General features: G+C 49.2%; 1 protein-coding gene across 2 annotated transcripts in view; it reads right to left on the bottom strand.

The window, feature by feature from the left end:
• The window catches only part of il1rapl2 (interleukin 1 receptor accessory protein-like 2), a 358,125-nt gene extending 336,441 nt beyond the window's left edge, over positions 1-21,684 (bottom strand). For both annotated transcript variants that reach the window (XM_086222825.1, XM_086222826.1), the window contains exon 1: positions 20,679-21,684. The gene's annotated coding sequence lies outside the window, so the exon portion shown is untranslated. The remainder of the gene's footprint in view (positions 1-20,678) is intronic.
• Positions 21,685-21,924: the final 240 nt, after the last annotated feature.

Genomic DNA, 21,924 nt, shown 5'->3' with positions numbered 1-21,924 from the left:
ATTCATGTGGAAAATTCCAACATCGTAACAGTCATAAATCCGTGGCATTCAATAAGTCCGGGGTCATTACTCTGTTCTTGGTGTCGTTACAGAAAATAATTTATTGCAAATTTCATTTATACACAATTTTTCTTTGAAGATTCCAATCACTGCTTGTAAGCTTGTCGCTCGCTCTGTTTGGAGGCCGTGTGGAAGTGTAAGGCCTGTGTCTTGGGTCTGATTGTGAGTGTGTCAGTGTGTGTGGCATACAAGGGATACAATATGGCACCATTAAGCCACTTCTAATAACGTCACATTTAGCACGAAGCCTCTGAGACCATGAGACCACAGGGGTCTCGTATAGGCCGACACGTGTGTGTATGTGTGTGTGTGTGTGTGTGTGTGTGTGTGTGTGTGTGTGTGCATGTGGTGTGTGTGTGTGTGTGTGCATGTGTTCCTGCATTTACCATCTGTCCTGCAGGTGTCTCTACACGTGCCGTATATATGTGACTGTGTTAGTGTGTCTCGTCAGGTGTGTGTGTGTGTGTGTGTGTGTGTGTGTGTGTGTGTGTGTGTGTGTGTGTGTGTGTGTGTGTGTGTGTTTGCTGGCTTGGGAACACGGCTCGTCTGTTATTGATTGTTGTTTGAGTTGAGCTGCTAACCAAGGGGGAGCGCGCCCCCCCCCCCCCCCCCCCCCAAGGCTCCGTCTTCTGCTCCACGTTTCCACAGCCACCTCACTGGGGTTGCCTGAACTCCACTCTTGCTGCTTGTATCCTTTCATTTCCTCTAACCAACATCATTCTTTGTCCTGACACCCTGCATGAATCCTGACAACTTCCAGTTATTCCTTTCATCAAGCGTTGGAGGCGTGCTGCCGCCCCTCTTCCTGGACCTTTTTGGAGATAAATGATGTGAAAACAGCATTGGTCACACCTCAGACCGCTTAATGTGATCATACCTCTGCTCTCTGCAAACAAAGGGACGTGAAGACGTCTGGGAGACAGCAAAGTAAGTTTGCTATACATTTGCTAAAATGTTACAAATTCCAGGCCCGGCTGGAACCGTTCCTGGCACTCGCAACAGTCACGCTAGATTAAGGTTGTGGCTTCGACAGCAGTTTGTCAGGCGTGGAGTGGAAACTAAAGAGCTTGTTCCTGTCATTAATTGTTTCTATTGTTTGGCCCTGACTGAACTGAGTTGGCTTCATGACCATTTAAAAGGACAAGGTCAGGGGATACCTCTTCCCCTGGAAATAACAACAAGGCCCGGCTTAACCAATCAGAGCTCAACATGCCACTGAGCATTTTTCAGCTCCCCTCTCTCAGAAACAGGATGACCACTTAAGATCAAATCAACTCATTATAGCCAAAGAGGCCTGAAGACGAGGGTCGACGCCTGGAGCAGCCGACTTCAGGGCGGCAGAGTAAATACAAATAATTGTGTTTCAATGATGCGAGGTGTAACGGTAGATGGCCTCTGCCCGCCGGCTTCAACTTACAGAGACGAGCAGCATACGATACTAGAGTGTTTCAGGTCAGTGACAGCGATTGGCCGAGTTCAAACCAGATTTTAATATATCAGTGCTGACCAGCAAGCCGAGTGAACGCGAACCTGAAAACGCAACATTGATGGATCCCTTCAAGGTAAGAGGGTTCTTTCAATTTCTGTTCTTCACTTCCTAAAACATTTCCTATCTCGAGATCAAGGTTTTCAGTGTCTACCTTCATGTTGCACCGAGGACAGTCTCCCTCGGTGGTTCGGCCAGCATGCAAGCAGGCTGTCAGATGGACGCACTCGATGCATGACAGTGACAGTTGTTGTAGTTTTGTTGTTGTGAGGTTTAAAATGTTAACAAAGCAAACAAAAAAGAACCCTACAAACTGGAGAGCAGATCTTTAAAGTGGACGTGCGAGAGCAGAGCGTGGGATCAGCTCACAAATGAACGCATCCATCGCGGGAAGTGTTGACCAGATGGAAAAAAACTGTGTTCTGCTTGATCCTGTTTACAAATCAAAAATGTCATGTGATCGATTCGTTTACTGAAAAGTGGGATTTGAATCATTGTAGAGGCAAAATGCACCCATCAGTATAGTGATTTTAAAAAAATGTATCCCATAATTTTTCAACATAGTCTCAGGTTTTGCATCTTTTTCCTTTTATTGCTGAACTTTCCGGGATTCTGTCAAATTTGGTTTCTGACGGTTTCCTCATAATTTCTCATGTGAAGCTCCACCTGATGATTGAGCTACTGGATGTTTTTGCACCTTTAAAGACCTTGGAGTGTCCCTCACAACACAACTACTGCAGCAATATTACTATCTTGAGATTAGCAAAGCAGCGGCTTTGCTGTGTAGGCTCCTCACAATGGTGACACGTCCATATGGAGACACCATATGTCCTCATCAATGAAACATATTAATTCATAATACATACACACGTCTGTAACATTACAGCAAATACATCCAGCAACAGAGAACCTCACAAACAAACACAACATACACAAACGCGCGCGCAGCGGAGCTGGTTGGCCGACCCTTTGGGCTCTGTGCAGCAGCTGTTTAGCACATGAAGAAGGGATGTTAGCGCTTTTGTCCCTGGCAGCGAGCAAACAGGGCGCCAACGCTGGCCCGTCACGCGTCTCTCACCTCACTTGTCTCTTAAAAATCCATTAAAAAAAAACAAGAAAACTGACCCTCCACTTTAACTCCACCCTTAAAAGTGCAATAAAAGTCCTGGAGTCACTGACAGTGAAGAATGATTTCTGCACACTCAAAGAAAAAAGTAGAACAACACATTTATCCTTTCAGTCATGTTGTTCTCTATATTTTTCCTTCCCTTCTTGCTCTTCGGGAGGGAGGACCAGGCAGTGACAGCCTGCACTTTCTGTCAGCATCCGCCAAGAGAACGATGGCAACCTGCTGCAAAGGGAAAATGCTTTCCTTGTCATTGCAAAGTTTGAATCTCAAAGACTGTACAGGGGGTGTATCCGGCGTGCACGCAGACCGCAGACCCTTGCTATCAGTACGAAGCAATCATTATCCATTTGTTCATTGTACTTTGTTTCTTAATGTGATGCTTCACCAAGAAAGTGTCATTCAAGGAGTCACAGAGATGGTTTTCCCTCCTGCATTTGTTTTTTGCCACTTGTAGTAAGAGCCAGCCACAGGTATTTAGGGTGATGCTAACAGAGACTTACGACAATAGAACTGTAAAACTATACGTTGACAAACTGAGAGGTGTATCTGGTGTAATGCAGGCCCTCGTCCAGCCGTTTGCTATCATCCACGGACGCTGTGATTTGAGCTAAAAACAGACTTTGGTGTTGAATCAGATCACATCAAATAGGCCTGCTAACAATGCAGAAATGTCAACGCTAAAAGTGGCACAGCAAAGATCATCTACGCACTTTAACTGAAGGGTGCTAGATGCTCAGTGACAGGCTGGAAGGACGGAGACAGTTTTTGCTAGTTAAATCTGTCTTAACCATTCTTCACAGGAACAGTTAGCATAGCTAGCTGTCTTGCTAGGATCCTTTCAGTTAGCTATAAACATCTAGCTGCACAGAGTTTGACTCTTCATTGTCCATCCATCCACCGCCATTGTCCATCCATCCATCCACCCATTCATCCATCCCTCCATCCATCCATCCCTCCATCTTCTCCCTCTTCTCCTGTTCAGGGTGGTGGGGGTGGAGCCTATCCCAGCAGCCTTCCCCCTGGACAGGTCACCAGTCCATGGCAGGGCCAACACATAGAGACAGACAACCATTGGCTCTCCCAGCCACACCTACGGTCAATTTAGAGTCTGGATTAACCTGGTCCCTCTTGATGTCTTTGGACTGTGGAGGAAGCTGGAGTACCAGAGAGAACCCAGCAGGAACAGGGAGAACATGGAGACTCACACAGAAAGACCCCGTGCTGCAGCCGGGGCTCCACCCACAACCTTCTTGATGGGGGCCACAGTGAGGATCACTGCTCCACCGGGCCACCTCCACTCATCATTGTCCATCCATCCGCCGCCATTGTCCATCCATCCATCCATCCATCCATCCATCCATCCATCCACTTCCACCTCCACTCATCATTGTCTACAAGTTTATACTGAAACCTTCCCGTGCACGTCAACAGCGTGCAAATACACATGCTGAACCTGTTTCAGTGCTGTTGTGCAGTGGCTCTTCACCTGTGGTAGCTGGCACACATGCTCCCTCTAGGGGTAAGTGGAGGAAACACAGAAATTAATTTTGGAAACTGAAACAAGTCAACTACATTTAAAAAACAAAGATTATTTTCAAAACATTAAATAATTTCAAATGAAAATATGCAAACCAAATTCACAATAAGCTTTATCTTTCTTTGATGTTTTTGAGTCGACTGCTTCTTGGTCGTGCATGTTTACGTTATTCATGACGAAACCAGGTGACAGTAGCTTAGCTCCCCTTCCATGGGAAGGTCGTGCACGAAGCTAAAATGAGAGGTGCAACGACTCTACAAATGGGGCTAAAACAGGAGCTATCAGGAGAAGACGAGCGGAGCTTGTTAGGTGCAAACGAGGCCAGGCGGTAGGGACACACGAGTCAGGTCATTGCCAGTTGGGATCAGTTGGGCTGGAATGGAGGAAGAGCCGAAGTGTTGTGTACACAGTGTGTGTACGCGGTGCAGTCATCAGAAGTGGATCTATGAAAGCAGCACTGCAGAACCATACACCCAGGACTGAAAGACAAACTGCTGGAAAGGAGGAGTTTTTCAAACAAAGTCAGGACAGGCGACGTGTCCGTCCCCCTGCCGTGGAGTTTCCTGAACATGGTCGCAAGGCTGTGTGTTCTCCTTCCTCACGACAAGAGCCCTGAGCCAGAGAAGCTTCTCTTCACTCGCTGCCATCAAGACCAAACACAGAAGCAGGAGGGACACCGAGCTGGACCTGAGCGTGAGGCTGACCTCAGTTCAACCACTTTGCGGGGGCCCCCTTCACGTTAGGCCTCTGTGATCATGCAGGCCAGTGGTTGATTCGTGATATCTGTATTTAGCCTAAAATTGTCCATATAAATGTGAGCATGCCTGCTTGTGTGTGTGTGTGGGGGGGGGGACTGAACAAGTTTGCTGTAAATGAAGACAAACAGCAACTACCAGCGAGGATCATTATTCCAGCGGTGCTAGGAAGACCAGAGAAGAGGGACCCAGCAGTCCACAATTATCTGCAACCTGTAGACCGAATCTTCCTGAAGCGTGGGCTGCACTGTCAGTGACGCCATACACGGGTCAAAGGTCACTACCACACAACATGCACTTTTAATTGGCGGCATTATGTAACCTGTTCTTTGACCTCTCTGTCTCTCTCCCCCTCTCTCACACTCACACTCACACACACACACACACACACACACACACACACACACACACACACACACACACGTTTCCATCACTGACATTGCAGTTGTTTCCTCTCAAATCTACCGAGACGCTGAGACCTCACCTGATGACGTGCAGGTGGGCAGCAGGGGGCCTCGCTGACCAGCCCCAGCTGGACCTTTACACGAGCCGTCAGCAGCAAGAGAAAGAGACGAGGAAAAACCCGAACCTAACTAAGATCCAGATGATATGGAGAGAGATGGAGAGAGAGGGAGGGAGGGGGAAGATAAGAGGATCAGGAAAAGAGGGCACTGCAGGGAATGTGCAATGAAATAAGAGAAAAAAGGTAAAAAAGAAAGAAGTAAAGATGCACAAAAGAACGGTCACATGATTAATCACCTCCCTGATACTCCAGTTTCCTCTAATTGTTCTTTCTCTCTTCTTTCCTATTTGTCCTCCTTGACGAGCTTCTGCTCCTCTTTCTCTTTCTGCAGTTTTTAAATCATCGTCCCACAACAGTCCTTTAATGGCATGAGTCATAAGTGCCCACCTCCCGCTGCTGATTGACAGCTGCTGCAGGATCAGAGGGGATATGAAGACTGGTACTGTCACTATAATCATCGTTAAATGGAAGGTTCAGAGACGCCCAACTAAACTAAAAGCAGGATCACATCTGGATGAAATGTGTCAATCAGCAGCTCGTCGTCACGGTGATGAAAGACCTGCATTAGAAGGTTATTCAACCCTGGAGCGAATGTATCATGTATGGGGACGTATCAGGCATCAAAAATTCAGTCAAACGGACACAAAATAACAAAACTGCAGCAACGACAGAGGATATTTGTACACCATCTTATAATCAGTTCACTTTGTAGGAGTCCATCAGTTCAGACACAGCATTCACACGTCTCTAGTTTGTTCTGCTGCTATCATCAAGGTGAAGTTCCCTCACTGCACCCATGCAGTTCAGTGCTTTACTGACTGGCGGCCGTGCTCCCGTGCTCGCTGCGGACTCACAGCTGTGGCACGTTCCTCCCCGGTGTGCAACATTCTGTCTGACGGACAGAACTTTAGGGGAAAAGTGTTGAACGCATCAGGTAACCAAGTGCATAGATGTTCCGTCTTCAGGAGGAGCCGAGGCAACTCATGCAGCCGGAGCGAAACAAGCAGAAGACAACAGAATGAAATCCCTCCGCACCAGGAGACGCCACCAGCTGCCGGACCCAAGCTGACAGTATCCTTCATTTCAGTCACAATCACAATCCCTGTCCACTGCTTCGGCCACAAGAGGGGAACACACAACGCACCGCACACCACGCACAACACACAACACACAACACACAACACACACACCAGTCGTTTACTGCAGAAGTTTTCCTTAAAACCCTCATCAGGAAACATGACTTTAAAGAAAAGGTTGAAAGAATGTCTGCATTCAGAGGCGAGCGCACGCATGCACACACACACACACACACACACACACACACACACACACACACAGAGGTAATTTTCTCTGATAGTCCCTGAACCCCTTTTTAAACCTGCTCTATTGACACTACAATGTTCCACTGGGACCCCAAAGAAATAATGTGCGGGCAAGATTTATTGCACATAAACACACACAACTGTAGCAAAACACCCTCCCTCACACGTATGGAGACGAAGGCAGCAAAATACAGTGCAGTGCAATATTTATGCTGCACACACACACACACACACACACACACACACACACACAGAGTTGCAGGGGGAAGGAACCTATTTAAATGCTAAATAAGCGGTCTCTCTCTCCCTTTTGGGGCGATGTGATTATACAGCGGATCTCATAAGCAATGCTTCACAACTGGATTTGCACATGTAGAACTTAATTACAAGCGGCCTCGTTTCTCTCTGTGTGTCATATTCAGAGGAGTGTATCTATTGAGAGAGGTGGGATTGTAGCTATTACCCCTCTCCTGCGCGCGCGCGCGTGTGTGTGTGTGTGTGTGTGTGTGTGTGTGTGTGTGTGTGTGTGTGTGTGTGTGTGTGTAAAGCCCATCTATCAGCAGTTTAGCCAAGATTAATGTTTACATAAACAGGTTGGAGCCCAGTTGCCAGATTCTTTCTAAGCGCTCTCTCAAGCATGTTTTCTCGTGGAGTTTCTCTCAGATCAAGCAGCTTCTCAACCCAACACTTTGTCTGGCTCAGCTGAGCGCTGCAGTGGATCGGCTGCTTGTGAGGGGAGCCACCTGACTGGATGAGGTCGCCCTGGTTGGTAAATACGTTCTCATCATTGCAAAGCTCTCTTTTTGAGAGTAAGACATTATCTTGATGAGCTGTATGCTCATTTTGCTGTTTGCTAATGGTACTGTACACATATTGGTGTAAAATCTCAGACCAGTGCCAGCGCCAGTACCAGTACCAGCACCAGTGCAGCTGTGTGATGCATCATTGAAGCAGTGTTTCCTTGAGCTCTGCATGTGCCCACGTGTCACTTCAGGGGTTCTAGGGTGGGGTTGACATGCAGGTTCCATGCAGATGCCAGCACAGTGAGAACCGCCACTTATTATTGATCCATTTGTCAAAGAACCAACACACGTTACTGATTCACACTTAACACAGAAGACAGATCGAAAACGATCCAGCTGCCATCACCACCCACCCCCCCGCTGATCAAGGTACTTCCAGCGCTTCCAGTCTGGGACACACCAGCTGAGCTTGTCCCCCCCGCCCACCAACTTCCCCGCCGTCTGTCCTCTCAGACCCAAAGTGCAGGCTGGTGCTGATTGGCTGTCTTCAGCAGCGCATGTCAATTTTTCATGAGCCGCTTGTGTCTCACCTGCTGCCTGCTCGTTCTGCTCATTCGGGTCTACCATTGGACCCCCTTCATTATGGTGTGTGTAGCTACGTGAAGCCTGATGGGGACTGGATTTCCTCTCCTGTGCTGATCCAGCAGATCCATGAGATCCTGGTCAAAATCTTCAGACCAGTGAAAAAAATTGCATGAATTTATATTTTGCCCTGTTGGATTTTAGGAAGGTGGAACTGAAATGTAAATTCATGCAATTTTTGTCACTGGTCTGAAGATTTTGATCAGGAGTGTATCACAGCCCAGGGGTGGCGTCAGTGGGCCCTAAGATGCCTGAGAGGCTGCACTCCAGCTGCAGATGTGTGTGTGTGTGTGTGTGTGTGTGTGTGTGTGTGTGTGTGTGTGTGTGTGTGTATTACCATGTGGATGAAAGATTCCCTTCACCAATGCTGAGATGAGTTAGATTCCCTCAGAATCGTGAAAATTGCTGTATTTTTCATTCCAAAATCACAGGATAGAAAAGAAATCCCAACGCCAGTTTTCCCCAAATATCCTGCAGCTTGAAGTCCCGGAGCTCCGTTGGATTTGTGGGTCTGTTATTTTCCTACAGACACAAACGCTTGTCATTCTCACTCCGTATCTGAAGTCATTGAACGCTGGCAGGAGATTTTTTTTTGAGTGTGTTGAAAACATTTGGATCGGCACAGACACGTCCTGCCCAGGGTGGCCAGTCTTCATCTCCACTCACGTGTTTGACGTCATACGCAAACACTCCACCTCTGATGTTCACTTCCCATCTGACTGCATGTTTAGCTAAAGAGGACAACATGGGACAAATGTGTGTTTTGGGCTGCCTGAGCTAACTGGCCCGGTGCCACCCACGAACGCTGCCTGTCAACTTCCCAACTCATGAATGTTGGCAAGAGACTCCGAAGCCCAAAATAACAGCAGTGAGTTTACCTCAAGTCAAGGTTCACTCCTTTGATTTAACGCCGTATTAACTTCAGTAACGATCCTCCTCCAGAGCGTCCATGACACCAGTGAGAGAAACAAAGACAAGTATTGGGTGAGAATGGCCCTCGCTCGCCTGGATACCCGCCCATGTTAAAGTTGGCCACAGCAGCGACAACTGTGAGGGACTGAGGGCCCGGATCTTTGCTCATAATTATAAAACGCCAACAAGGTCTCATCAAGGACTGTGTAAACGAGACTCATCAGGCCAGCAGTAACGGCCTGATGAGCCATGAGGGAGCTGCACAGACAGAAGAGAGAGAACAACCATGACGTGGTGAGGCTCAGCAAAGAAAACACATGAAGGCAGGAAGTATATACGTATAAAGAGGGAAGTCCTTTCAAAATAAAACACAGGAAATTAGCAAACTAAGCTGGAGAGTCCAAGCCTGCATCTGGATGGGCTTTGACGCTGCTGAGCTCCAGACGGGAGTCTCATGGTCGTTAGCAGACAGGAACATCGGCTCCTCAGATGTGGTTTGTAGTTGACTCGTGTTTACTTACTTTTTGGAATGTAATTTAGTGTTGTTGCTGTTGTTGTTGCATGGAAGCAAACTAAAAAGTTCATTGTACAATGTAACTGTTGTGTTTTTAGTTTGTAGGTGAAAACGAGTCGTGAATATCAGTTTTCCTTTTTTCCTCCAGTGAAAGAACCTCATGGTCAGATTGTCAAGCGTTCGTTCAGGTGGTTCCTGCTGTGTGTTCTCATTGGCTGCTTTTATTTTCAGACAAAGCGGAACACAGGTTGGCATGACCGCCCCCTCTCTGGCTGTAGGGGTCACGCGTGACTGCATCGTTCTGTATTATTTTGCCGCCGTCATCAGTTCCCATTACACAACCAAAAGTAAATGTATCCAACTAACAAAGTGTTTGAAAAGAAATCCATGCTTTCCTCCAGTGTGTCTAATCAGACGAGAGTTTAATAAGCCGGTCAAAGTGTGTGAATGGGTCTGTTTGATAGGCCTGAGTACATGCACACATTTACTTCTGCAACATGCTGATCTGAAACACATGAGCCCCTAAATTATAGAGTGGCAACCAGAACACAGTGAGAAACTTCTGGCGAGGATAGAGACAATTTGAGCACAAATCTTATGGCTTGCTTCAGACTGTGGCTCCATCAGAGGGACTGGAGCTCGTGCCAGTGTTGGCCTGGCTGGCCAAGGAGGAGGCGCCGCTCAGCATTCTAATGTTACAGCTGCAGTCAACACAGCGCCACGGCAACCTGCTCTCCAAACGGTGTCTGTGTCCGATTAAAACTCCTCATAACTGATGCAGCCCTTCACTCGGTTTCCTGCACCATCAAAGTCATATTTTCTCCATCTTGAAGTGGGCATTAATCTCTTTGGGCCAATATAGCCAGAAATCCTGCTCTCTCCCTCCTCGTTTCTCCATTAGTGGAGCCACGGCCGCTGATGGAGATAAATAGAAAGAGAGGATGAGAGAGAGAGAGAGAGAGAGAGAGAGCGAGGAAAGAATAGAGAGCAGGACATGCAGGGAAAGAAGAAGCCTCCATTGTTTCACACATCCACACTGTCTATTTTCTGTTGTGCTGAGGTGACTGAAAACGCAGTTCCCAGAGGACAAACAGGTTAACCTCCCGTTTAAAAGACTCCACTCGCACACACGCACACACGCACACACACACACGCGCACACACACACACGCACACACACACGGACTGTTTAAGTTTTTACATCCTTTTTACGTCAATGAGAGGTTGATTTCTGCAGAAGTAAAAGTACCGACATTGGCACTTGACTGCTGTGACTGCGTGATGCCTGTGGGCTGTAATTGCTCCACTGTTGATTTGAAACCATTTAAACCGGCTCTGACACTTTATAATCCTTGATGACTTAAATTTAGCTGTAGCTTTCTCTGAATGGGCCGAGCCCCGACACCTCCAGCCGACGGAGTTACCAAGCCTGACACCAGGTGAGAACCTTTGCTGACGTCTGCATATTCAACCTGCAGGATCGTCAGTTAACGTGGGACTTAGCGTTACGGCTAATCAGCTGCTGGATAACATGATGACATCATAGGAGGCAAAGAAGGAACTAAATTCATTAGTTGGATGCCTTCACCAATCGTCCATGTTTGTCCAGAATCATGGACTGTACTGTACGTGACGCAGGCTACATTTAGTCAAAGGTTAAGTAAATCTGGAGCTGTTGTTAAAGCTGTTGGACCAAGATCAAAATGCACTTTAACAACTTTGAAATATACGTTGGTCAAGAAACTGTTTCGTCACACAAACACTGTCAATTTGTTTTTTTTTCTTCAGGAGACTGAACGACCACTGCTAGCTTCAGTTAATCAAACGACAGTCCCTCCCTAGTATACCTTTCCTGTGTGCTGTACTTCAAGTACTTCATCCAGTATTAGTAGTTTTATGCCTACTGGTAGATTTACATAGAGACTGGAGAAAATCTGACCTCAGTGTTGAAACGTGAATGTCTGTGATTACTGCAACATATCGTCAATGTGATTTTAAAAAGATTGAATATGAAGTCGCGACAATCGTAATAATAAAAGGTGCAGGACAAATCTACCATGGGAGGCGTCTGTTGATGGGGTCTGTTTCCTGTCTGGCTACAGCAACAGAGAGGGAAGTCTAGGAAAGCAGAAGCCTTTGAAGATGTTTTTTAGTTATCATTCTCAGCAAAAATCACTTGACAAAGTGGTGCAGAAAGGGTTTTGTTTTTTTGACAAAGATGCCGGCGATCACAAGAGGCAGACAGAGAGGAGAGCAGCAGCCTTCATGCTGTTGAGTTTGTCTGGCCTTTGCCGACAGAGCGCATGTGCATCAGCGCGTGGAGGAGCGCCTGCACAGGAGCGGTGCTGAGGCGACTCCTCCTGGGCCTCCACAGCAGACACTGAAAGCTCGCTGAGAGGAAGTCACATGTCAGCCAAGAGACAACATGTCTGCCATAGACAACAGGTGCCAGAGCAAGTTCTGGAGGTCATGGGGCGGCCTGATGGCGCTGCACAGAAGAGAGAGCTGCCGAGAGAACTGGGTCGGTCTGGGTGCCAGATTCCAGTCTGACCCTGACGCTGTACGGCTGCGGTGACTCAACAAAACACACTGATTTCTGCTCTGCTCCGCTCACTACCGTCCATAAATGAAGGGCTCTGCAGGTTTCTGTCAATGGCAGGAAACCGTCATGACTGAGGGTGCTGCCAGTCCTGAAAACCATCTTCCAGGTACGTCAGACTCACAGTTGTTTACGTATCGACTCCATAACCGTAGTCTGAAATTGATAGTCTCTAAAAGAGAATAAGAGGACGGAGAGACGAAGGAGAAAGTAAAAGAAACATTTATGGTTCAAATTTAAGCTCTGATGTGTCCCACCCCCCAGCAGGTGGTCACTGGACAGTGGCGGTGGCGAGGAGAAACCCTGCAGCAGTGTTACTGACACCCAAGATCGTTAATGGTGCTGTGTTTTCATTTGCTGTCAGTGGTCATTAGTCTGACAGAGTAACCATGATTTCATTGATCCACACCAACACAGCTGCGTGCTGCGAGGGGGGGGGGGCATAACAACCATCCCCGTCTCAGCTGGTCAACACTTGGACGACAACACACTCTCAAGTTTGTTTTTATTTCATTTATTATTTTATAACATTTTGAAATTGTAAGCGAGGCAAAACAGTTTATATTCGTTCAGCTGTGTTTCAGGTGAAAAGTTCAGCAGAGTAATATGACATCACTGTGGTGTTGAACTTTGACCTTTCGGGAGAGTGGGAACTAATTTTATTTATTTTACTTTGTTTCTCTCTCAAAGACAGTCGGCTTCAGTTGGGACGACCACGGTTGGGTACAGCACTTGATTCCAGGCGAGGCTAAAGCACATTTTATGAGGTCTCTAAAATGTTTAACACCATTTATTCTTGCTCTGATCTGTTTCAATTCATCACACACACACACACACACACACTTCCTGTGTCAGTGCATCTTATCAGCCCAGCTGCTTCTTCAGTAGAAGAATCGGCACAGAAACATGTCGAATCTGTTTTGCAAGCCGCTGATCTTTGCCATATTACGGCTGCTGTTTTAGCAGGCTGGGCTGCACTGTTGCTGCTGTGTACACTATTACTCCATTTGATCAGAATCCATAGGGACTGGCCTGTCAGAGCGCGTTAAGTCAACTAAGGATAGGGTACAGACACTGGTAGATGTGCTGAAGGGTGAACTGGAGAGTCACGGTGAGGAGGAGGAGGAGGAGGCAAAAAGCTACACAAGAACAGATGCTCAGTTTATTGTTCTTCTTATACGATGATATTATTACACTATTGAGCAGCACTGTTGAAATGCTTAATCACACTGAAGACAGACTGGATAACACACAAGCGTCACGATGGGGCAAAGAAAAGCAGACGTGTAGAAAGTGTAGAAAAAGAGAAGTATGGAGGCTGAAAGCTTTAAGTTGTTGAAAGAGGGAGAAAGAGGCAGGATTGAAAGAAAGGGAGCAGGAGGAATGCAACATGGCAGTGTGTCATGCTAAATAGCAGACGACTATTGAGTGACAGGAAAGATAAAGACGGCGAGGGTGAAGGCCTGTGGAACCAGTCGCTTATGGAGACGTGGCTGGAACATGAATGAGGCTAAAGGTCCATCAAGGTTCTCCAACCAGTCAGATAGAAGCTCACTATAACGGCAGCTACATTCAAACGGCTCACGGAAACGAGCGACTCCTCGGGATCTGGCTCACTTCAGCCTTCAAAGATGAACAAAGGAGTCATGTAAGTAACCAATTCTTGGCGAAAAGTATTCCTCAAACCAACAGGGTGCTTCCTGCCTGCTCCGGTCCACTAGGTGGCAACACGTGTGTGTGTGTGTGTGTGTGTGTGTGTGTGTGTGTGTGTGTGTGTGTGTGTGCATTTTTTTTATGACCTGACTACTTTGGCAATGAAAAAAGCTCTGCTAATGATGTGATCTGTCACACCAAGAGCACAAACGTGAAGAGACTAACCGCTCTGGGACGTGGGGCCCCGAGCAGCGCAGACAATCAGCAGGACGGAGCTCCTGGCAGTCAAGCGAACTCTTTTAGGGTGGTGGTGGATTTGTTCACTCCTGCACTTTGTAGTATTACAAAATACTAGTACAACGTACACACAAAACCTGAGGATATCTGCCTACCACTAAAATGTGACAGATGTGGATTCTGGAGTGTTTAGTGGACAACCTGAGAATACTGACCACAGGGTTAGCAGCAGGTAGCAGAACCTCCTTCATGTGAGTGACGCCCGGGAAACATTCAGTAAAGCTGCTGAAGCTTCCACACCTGAAAAAGCAGCAGCGTCAGACTGTCGGGTGATTTAGGACAAACAGGAAATGCAGGCCTCTGGCCTCAGCATCAGGTGACGGCGTCCACTCACTCCCTCCTATCCACGCGCAACCTTTGGTGGTGAAAGGTCAGAGTCCCTCAAATGAAGATGACAGGTAAGGAACGCCTTCAGGAAATGTCCTCAAATGGAGTACAAACATCCACTGGGACTCAAAGTTTGGAGGTCAAAGGTCAATATTACTGGCACACACTGCAGAAGCACGCAACTGTGCTGCAACATGCTAAGTTTTTATGAAGACTTCCTCTATATAAGTTAATAAAATATATATAAACAGAGGAAGAGAAAGAAGAAACCACACGTCCACCGTGTGTGTGCGCATCTGTTTTTGTAGTTGATAAACGTGTGTGTTGTGTGTAGTTTACACCTCTAAGTCCTCTTACACATATGAACTAAAGGATGGAGATGAACACTCCCTTTCTGTTTCTGCTGATGGATGATGGTGGTGGTGGTGTAGACTTCCATGATGTCCTGCTCCGTCTCTGAAGTTTCACACCCCCAAATGTTTCTGTTTGGATTGCAAAGTTTGTCGTTTATTGTAAAACTTGCTAATCTTCACACGTAGGGCGTATACGTGCGTGAGACCCTCATTGGCCGCTGCGTCTTTCCTGTGTGTTCCCCTGTTTTATCTGCTCCAAACGCTGGACAGTCTTTATGTTCCACCCGCTAAAATGAAACTGGGACAAGCAGCATCATAAAACATGCCGCTCCATTGCCAAGGTTTCTTCAGTTTTTCCTACCCAGGATGCAGATGAAAAATATCGTCTCGCTGCCGGTCTCATTAAAGCGTATTGCCTCTTTTGTCAAGCGACAACATGGCAGACAGAGGCCTGCGAACAGAGCGCGTAACACAAGGACAGTTAGAAGCAGCTGTCCAGGCGCCGTGACCAGCCAGATGAGTCATGCTGCGAGGGACACTGGCGTCTGCTGTCAGGGGCGCCATCAGCAGCACTAAAGTTCGTGGCTGTTCAGGACTCTCCTGCTCTACATCGGCAGCCTGACATGGATCGCAACTACAAACTATTCCGTCGCTATAATCAATCTGTCAAAGGTCACGTGTGCACTGGAATGTCATCATGTGAAGTCAAGTGAAATCAACTGGATGATCTTGGTTCAAAAGCTCGTGTCAGCAGGCAGCCACCCTGCTGACTGTGAGCACAACACTGAATGATTCACTCAACCCTTATCAGCTGCAGGGCTCCATTCCCAGCCGAGCCTGACCTCCGCGGAGAGGGGGATGACCTACAGGCGCCACAACCCTCCCATACAATGTTACTATCATCCGGAGCGCTGAGTCTTGGTCCCCGTGTTTGACGGCTCAGCGATGCCTGCTGCCTTTCTGAGCGCCGCAGAAGCAACTAAAGGTGCGTTTACAATCGTCCATCCATGTTGTCCCACGCTGCACTGACAGGGTTTCCTCCACAGGCAGGGGCTCCCTGATGATGTCAATACTCAACAAACCGAGAGTGGCCCCGGGACATCTTCTGTTCTTCTGACTTCCTCCAGCATCAGCCAGAGGTTGGCAGGTCCACAGGTTGTGGTGTCACCTGTGTTTCCGATCAAGCGCATCCCTGTTTCTACCGTATCGATCCGGTCGGCCCCTCCCTCACTGTGAGTTGGTAGTTTGGATCGTCTGCTTGGTTCCTCTCCGTGTTCATTCGCCTGCAGATTCCCTCATGTTTGGTAGTTTGATCTCTTATGGAGGCAACACCAGTTTTTATCTTCTGTGTTTTTATTTATTCACTGTTATCCAGTCCTTCAGGTCCAGGCTCTCCGGAGTCTAGAGTCCTTGGACTCTGGAGACCCTAGACTCTAGAGTGCCTGGACTCTGGAGACCCTGGACTCTAGAGTCCCTGGACTCCAGAGGCCATTGATTCTGGAGAACCTGGACTCTGGAGGCCATTGACTCTAAAGGCCCTGGACTCCAGAGGCCACTGATTCTGGAGAACCTGGACTCTGGAGACCCTGGACTCTGGAGACCCTAGACTCTAGAGTGCCTGGACTCTGGAGACCCTGGACTCTAGAGTCCCTGGACTCCAGAGGCCATTGATTCTGGAGAACCTGGACTCTGGAGGCCATTGACTCTAAAGGCCCTGGACTCCAGAGGCCACTGATTCTGGAGAACCTGGACTCTGGAGACCCTAGACTCTAGAGTGCCTGGACTCTGGAGACCCTGGACTCGAGAGTCTCTGGACTCTGGAGGCCATTGACTCTGTGGGCCCTGGACTCTGGAGACCCTGGACCCTAGAGTCCTTGTACTCTGGAGACCCTGGACTCTGGACACCCAGCACGATGGAGAACCTGGATTCTGGAGGCCATTGACTCCAGAGGCCATTGATTCTGGAGACCCTGGACCCTGGAGACACTAGACTCTGGAGTCCCTGGACTCTGGAGACACTGGACATGAAAGTCCCTGGACTCTGGAGACCCTGGACTCTGGAAACCCAGCACTATGGAGGCCCTGGACTGTAGAGGCCATTGACTCTGAAGTCCTTGGACTCTGGAGGCCATTGACTCTGGAGTCCCTGCACTCTGGAGGCCATTGACTCGATAGGCCCTGGACTCTGGAGACCCTAGACTCTAGAGTGCTTGGACTCTGGAGACCCTGGACTCTGGACACCCAGCACTATGGAGACCCTGGATTCTGGAGGCCATTGACTCCAGAGGCCATTGATTCTGGAGACCCTGGACCCTGGAGACACTAGACTCTGGAGTCCCTGGACTCTGGAGACACTGGACATGAAAGTCCCTGGACTCTGTAGACCCTGGACTCTGGAAACCCAGCACTATGGAGGCCCTGGACTGTAGAGGCCATTGACTCTGGAGTCCTTGGACTCTGGAGGCCATTGACTCTGGAGTCCCTGCACTCTGGAGGCCATTGACTCGATAGGCCCTGGACTCTGGAGACCCTAGACTCTAGAGTGCCTGGACTCTGGAGACCCTGGACTATAGAGTCCCTGGACTCTGGAGGCCATTGACTCTATAGGCCCTGGACTCTGGAGACCCTGGACCCTAGAGTCCCTGTACTCTGGAGACCCTGGACTCTGGAGACCCAACACTATGGAGGCCCTGGACTCTAGAGGCCATTGACTCTGGAGGCCCTGGACTCTGGAGACCCTGGACTCTAAAGACCCAGGACTATGGAGACCCTGGACTCTGGAGGCCATTGACTCCAGAGGTCATTGATTCTGGGGACCCTGGACTCTGGAGACCCTGGACTCTAGAGTCCCTGGACTCTGGAGACACTGGACACGAGAGTCCCTGGACTCTGGAGACCCTGGACACGAGAGTCCCTGGACTCTGGAGACCCTGGACTCTGGAGAGTGAATGTCGTCTTGTCAGATTTTTATGTCATGTGGGAGGTAAACTGACTTGACTTGGACGGCCTCAAATATGAACCCGCTTTCTGTTCTTCAGATATTTAGAATGTAATTACCCAGCATGCCCTTCTGCCTTCCCGCAAACTCGATTGATCTGAATTATTTCGTATGACAAAAAAATAAAGGTGCTTTGATCCTCGCAGCGTGCGTGACATCAAATTATCTCAGTCTCACACGAGTGTAAGGATTCTACATTGTGTGGCATCGCTTTGATCAAAATGCTCTTTGATTTTCTGTTTTTTTATCGGTACACAAGTCATGAGAGTCTCACGCTCACCAGGCAGCCGTTCAGAGACTCCTGTGAATACTAGAAGACGCCATCAGGCCTCCAAGGCCCCGCGGCTGCACCGGTCCCCGGAGTGATCCCCCATCACCCACCAGCAGTTCATTGTCAGTTGAAGTGGCAGACTTAACAATCAAGATGCATGTTTGGTTAAAGGTGTGTATTTCCACATTTGTGAAGCACAGCGAGCAAAACACATCGATCACAGCGAGAGAGGAAGTGGGCGAGCAAATCCATCACCGGGGAAACGCTTCCTCGCTGCTTTTTAGGAAACTCTTTACACTGGGCTCTGAAGCTTTTATGTGTCAGTTCTTCTGCTGGCCCCGGACTCCATTTCTATTAAGTGAACATTAACTAGACAACAGTGAGAAGGAGCGGGGCAAACTGGGTGAATCTACAATATTTCAGCTCGTAGCTCTTCCTCCTCTCAGCTCGTCTCGTTCATCCTGCTCTCCTCTCCGCCAGACTTCCACACTCGTATATTTCCAGCACCTCTTTGCGCTTCGTCATCCCTCCTACAGTTTATGGGTCTCTCCATCTCCTTCCCTCCTGTCTTTAAATCTCTCTTCTCTTCTCAGTTCCCTCCTCCATCCTCCTTTTTCTCACATGCCTTCTCCTTAAATCTCCCACCTTCTGTCTACTCTTGATGGTTTTTATATTTTTTTACTTTCACGTTCTTTTGTCTGAGGATCAGTTCAGAATCAACATTCAGGCAGTTCCACTTCAACGCATTCCGTTCATATTTTGATCAAAAACCAGAGCTGCAACCCTCACACCTGTGGTTGCTTCACTGTAAACCCTCATCTCTGTCCTGATGTCAGGATTATCAAGTGTATCAATTTTATTGCACCCTGCTATTTGGTTGGGCCCTGTGGAGAGGACACTCGTGAGCTCAGAGTTTCTACATCCCGTGTTCCACCTCGACTGTCAGTGAGGGATCCCACCACTTCCTCCACCCCTCCATCCGCCCTGCACGCTCGCCGTGAACCCCTCCTCTCCACCCCCGTAATAGATGGCCAGCAATGGTCTGTGTGGCAGAGTCGTTCTGCTGCCAGTCCATCTACTGATCAGATCTATAAAACAGCAGATTCACACTATAAATCAGCACACACACACACACACGCACACACACACACACGCACGCACACCTGCAGCCACCATTGGTCCTCCCTCACCCAGACAATTGATGCACACCTTGTTGCTAAACAGCCAAGATAATTAAACCCACACATCCATCTCCGTGTGTGTGTGTGTGTGTGTGTGTGTGTGTGTGTGTGTGTGTGTGAATGGCCTGCTGTTGCAATGTAGCACACACACACACACAGAAACTCTGTCCTCCTCTCTCACACACCATTAGATGACAAACACACACTCTCTCTTTCTCTAAAACTCATAAAGAGGGAAGGACAGCAAGCGGGGGGGTGGGGGGAGCACCTGCTGGGCTGGAAAGCACTCAGACAAACAGCGTCTGTGTTTGGGAAGACTTGAACAAATGGGAAAATTATACCCTGGGACCCAAACTGCACCCTTTCACCCAAAGGTGCTTCATCCCAGCTGGCTGACAAGAAAACTTGGAGCTAATATCGCTCTTTCTAACTCCAGTGTGTGTGTGTGTGTGTGTGTGTGTGTGTGTGTGTGTGTGTGTGTGTGTGTGTGTGTGTGTGTGTGTGAGTGTGTGTGTGTGTGAGTGTGTGTGTGTGTGTGTGTGATAGAGTGAGTGAGTGTGTGTGTGACAGAGTGTGTCTGTGACAGAGTGAGTGAGTGTGTGTGTGTGTGTATATGTGCGTGTGTGACAGAGAGAGTGAGTGAGTGAGTGTGTGTGTGATAGAGTGAGTGAGTGAGTGTGTGTGTGATAGAGTGAGTGAGTGAGTGTGTGATAGAGTGAGTGAGTGAGTGTGTGTGTGATAGAGTGAGTGAGTGAGTGAGTGAGTGAGTGTGTGTGTGATAGAGTGAGTGAGTGAGTGTGTGTGTGATAGAGTGAGTGAGTGAGTGTGTGATAGAGTGAGTGAGTGAGTGTGTGTGTGATAGAGTGAGTGAGTGAGTGAGTGAGTGTGTGATAGAGTGAGTGTGTGATAGAATGAGTGAGTGAGTGAGTGCGTGTGTGACAGAGTGAGTGTGTGTGTGTGTTTGGTTGTTTGTGCGCGCGCAGATGCAAGCCCCTCTTCACCAAGCAGAAGTGTGACGAACACAACTGCTGTCTTCGTATCAACCCTCGCGGTGATTCGGAGCAGATTTGAGGATCTCAGCACCTCCGACCACTCAAGCTCTCCAGCTCTTAGCGCACCCGTGGAAGTTCAAGCACGCACGCACACGCACAGCTTCTCTCCCGTTCCCACATGTGCGTAAAAACGCGCGCTCTTCCACTCGGTCTCCCACCGCTCACGTGCATCCACGGAGCACACGCGCGGGTCTTCACGTGTGTGTCGAGAAGGACACACACACACACACACACACACACGCACGCACACACACACACACACACACAAACACACAGTAAACTCATCTCCCATGCGCGCGTGAACCCGGAGCGTGCGAGGTCCTACCTGGCCTCTCAGGGCTCCGGGATCCGAGCTACGCCGCGGACTGAAACTTGCCCGGATGTGACCGACAGACTGAAGTAATCCTCCTCGGAGTCCGCTGCCCCCCGACTCCTCCGCCCCTCCGGACTCTCAGGAGCCGCGTCTCCGCGGGGGTTGTAACCTGGAACAGCCTCCTCCTGTCTGCTGGGAGGACCGGGGGACCAGGGCGTCTCTGCCGGCCTGGACTAGGACTCGCTCGACTTTGCGCAGCCAAAGTGAAAGTAGATCCTCTGGGTGGATCCTTCACGCGGACCCTTCACGCTCGCCGCTCAGAGCCTGGAATCATCCGGGACCAGGTGAGCGGAACCTGCTGCTCCTGCGGATCTCGGCGCTGGTGAATGTTCCAAGGACTGGACGAGTCCGCGGTGTCGGAGTTCCGTATCGGTTCAGAGACGGGGGGGGGGGGGGGGGACGGGGGACGGGTGAGTCCGGCTGATCAGCGGATCGATCGATCGATCCTGAGCTGCTGAAGCAGGAGCCGCAGTCTCTTCTGGATCCAAGACCAAGTTTGCCGGCTGGTGATGTTCCGATGTCAATCAACCAATCAATGAGCTGATCGATGGAAGTGATCGGTCCATATCCAGACCCCCGGGGGGGGAGGGGCGTCCCCTCCTCCTAGTTCACTTCTGCTGTCCGTGAAGACACTGCTGGACATCCACGCGCGTTTCCATTCCTCTCCTCCTTCTCCGTCTCCCTTCAACTTGCTCCTTCTTTTCAGTCCTTCCGGAGACGCGACTCTCCGTCCACAAGCGCCTCAGCAGAGGGGGGGGGGGGGGGGGTGAAGGTAGCTGAGGGGGAGTGAGGAGAACCGCTATTCTGGTCGACCTGGACCGACGGAGGCGCGTCCGGTGCTTTGTTTTTTTTTCTTCCAAAAACAGCAAACTTCGTCTCGTGAGTCGCTGCGCTCACAACCCTCGGCACCTGCCGGGGGGGTCAGACACGCGGCTGCAGACCTGCGCTTCCAGAGGAGGCTTTTATCCAGAGTGCCTGAACAGAGCCGAGGAGAGAGTGTAGGGCGCGCGGGGGGGGGGGGGGGTGGAAGAGAGAGAGAGAGAGAGAGAGAGAGAGAGAGAGAGAGAGAGAGAGAGGGGGCGGTTAGAAACATCCCTCCTCCTCCACGCACTGATACTCAAACCCTCGCATGTTTCCAAACAGTTTCCTGTTCCAGAGAAGTGTCGGCGCACCGGGGAGGCGGCCGGCGGGGAGCTGT

This window comes from Aulostomus chinensis, chromosome 13 (assembly GCF_037954235.1).
Source record: "Aulostomus chinensis isolate RoL2024-O1b breed Wild chromosome 13, RoL_Achi_v1.0, whole genome shotgun sequence".
Lineage (NCBI taxonomy): Eukaryota > Metazoa > Chordata > Actinopteri > Syngnathiformes > Aulostomidae > Aulostomus > Aulostomus chinensis.
The sequence above is the reverse complement of the archived record's forward strand: the minus strand, read 5'-3'. Positions and strand labels throughout refer to the sequence as shown.